Source organism: Nelumbo nucifera, chromosome 6 (genome assembly GCF_055504915.1).
Source record: "Nelumbo nucifera cultivar China Antique chromosome 6, China Antique-T2T, whole genome shotgun sequence".
NCBI classification, from domain to species: Eukaryota; Viridiplantae; Streptophyta; class Magnoliopsida; order Proteales; family Nelumbonaceae; genus Nelumbo; species Nelumbo nucifera.
This window is the reverse complement of record NC_142654.1, coordinates 63677302-63679920: the sequence shown is the minus strand read 5'-3', so window position 1 is coordinate 63679920 and position 2619 is coordinate 63677302. Positions and strand designations below refer to the sequence as shown.

General features: G+C 38.7%; 1 pseudogene; it reads left to right on the top strand.

The window, feature by feature from the left end:
• The first annotated feature begins 2172 nt into the window (after positions 1-2172).
• On the top strand, positions 2173-2619 carry LOC104587077 (auxin-responsive protein SAUR68 pseudogene; annotated as a pseudogene).

The following is a 2619-nucleotide window of genomic DNA, read 5'->3' as shown; positions in this document are numbered from 1 at the left end:
TTCCAACTAACATCTATAAACTTGTCTCATCTCCTCTTGTCTTTAGGGCAATGAAAAGCAGGACTAGGGGTGGCCATGAGTCGAGCTCTTTACGAGCTATTCGAGCTCGGTTCGTGAAAAACTCAGCTCAGTTTGGTTTCAATCGAGCTTCGATTCGAGCTTGAGCCCAATTTACAGGCTTGTTTAATAATCGAGCCAAGCTCAAGCCTAATATAACTCAGTTCATGAGGCTTGCGAGCTAAGCTCGAATAGCTACATAATAATAATAATAATAATAATAATAATAATAATAATAATAATAATAATAATAATAATAATAATAATAATAATGATGATGATGATGATGTTGATAAATATAACATTATAGAAAATAATACATATAATAAAAATGTTATATATATATAATATTTTTTATTTTTATATATAATAATAACTAATTATTATAATTCTTATTTTTTTAAATATCCAATAAAAATATTTTTTATATATAATTTTTTTATTTTTATTAGACATTTTTTCTCAAATCGAACTCAAGCCGAGACGAGCTTGAGCTTACGAGTTTTTGACTCGTGCCAAACTTGAGCTCAAGGTTCTAGCTCAAACCGATCTTGTGCTCGAGCTCAAGTGTTGTACTAACTTGACGAACTGAGCTCGAGCCTCATACTATTCAGCTCGGTTCGACTTAAATCCACCCCTAAGATGGACAATCCGTGTCCTATTTGCTAAGATATGGTGTCCTTTTGAGATCCTAGTGGACCTCCATCCTTTCTTCTAACTACGTCCTTAATTGCATGAGAAGAGGTACGTAGTCCCACGCTTTAATTCAATATAAGGCCCCTTGTTGGACTGAAGCTTTAATAGAAAGTTGAGTTGCTTCGGCTGAGCTACCCCTCTTAAAGAAGCTTTAATAAAAAGTTGTTTTAATGGCTGAAGGACAACAAATTGGTGTTTCTGGATTTCTCATAAAATATTGCTTATAGTCCCTCCCAAAAGGACTAAAAATCTAAATATTACTAGTTCATGAAATTCCCATTCATCTGGTAATTATGATTCCCAACTGGGCTTTTGAGGGACAATGGGTAAAGGCCCATATAGGTGTTACGGTGGATTCATCAAGATTTTCCAAAACCTAATTGAAGGTCCATGTACGCATCTTGACACGCTAATTCCGTATGGATTTTGGAAAATCTACTACCTATTCCTAGTTTAACATATACTAAAAAGGGAAAAACTTGGGCATCCCAACCCAAAAATGAGCTTTTGTATCAGTTGGCTTGAAAGTTACATCTATATATATATGGCAGTTGAATTTTGGGCAGATATGTTTGGTTTGAAGGAAAAGGTAGTCCTTTCCTTTCCCTGCAAACATAGCCTAATGGTCTGGTTTAGAAAAATAAAAGCTAAGTTGGTAAAGCAGTTTGAAGTTTCCACTTGGGACATAGTTTAGGGCACCAAGCAAAAGCGAGTAGATCGATGATTCATAATAATAAGCCCACTGCCCACCCACCTAGACAAGTTGGGTGTTCAGGTGAGAAAAGGATGGGTAATGGATGTGTGGACTCCGGATCTCCTGCCCACTAGAATTCTATCCACACCTACTCATAATACACTACCTCCCGTGAATTGAGAATGGTTAAGATAAACATGGGCAAAGTTGTGGTGGACAGGAGATCCGGACTCGAATGTGTGTATTCCCACAATGCTCTCGTCATGTTGATCGTTGTTTCAAGAGATTATCTTCATCTTCAGAAGTATAGCAATACTTGAGTTTCAGTGGTCACCAACAATTTCATAGTCTATGAGTTGGCACATTAAATTAGTCGGACCCAGTATGTCGTCTAACCTAACTAATGATCGAGAAGAAAGGAATTCAATATTGGATGTGATGCCCCCCCATACCTACATGTACATCAGGTCAGGACCACTCACGTACCCAACAATCTAGCCATCATGCCAAGTTGCCACATGACTATTGCATCCCATGCAACCCGACACAAGGAAAGCTACTCTTCTCTGGCTTGTCTCCGCTTGCAATTATATATATAACTAAGCTATGCCCATTGCTCTCTCCATCCCCAAAACAATCTCTTCTCAGAAACCTATCTGCAGCAAATCTCTTCCTTTAATTTTTTCCTCAAGACCCTTATTTCTCTCAAGCTCACACAACAAAACATGATCAACAACAGGAAGCTTCTTGCCATTGCAAGAAAGTGGCAGAAGTTGGCAGCCATCGGCAGGAGAAGAATCTCAACATCGCCAAGAACTAAACTGCAACGGGATGTAGATGAGTGCAGCGCAATGGTGGCTGTTAAAGATCACTTCGTTGTGTACACGGCTGATCAGAAACGTTTTGTTATTCCGTTGGCGTATCTCAACAATCCCATCTTCATTGAGTTACTCAGAATGTCCGAAGAAGAGTTTGGACTGCCAAGCGATGGGCCTATCACATTGCCATGCGACTCGGCGTTTGCAGAGTACATCATCTCAATGATGCAAAGATGTCCTTCAAGAGACTTAGAGAAGGCATTAGTTGTGACCCTATCTACATATCGGTGCTCATTGTCTTCTTTTCTCCATCAAGAACCAAGAAATTGCCCTATACCTGTCAATGGCTTTTGA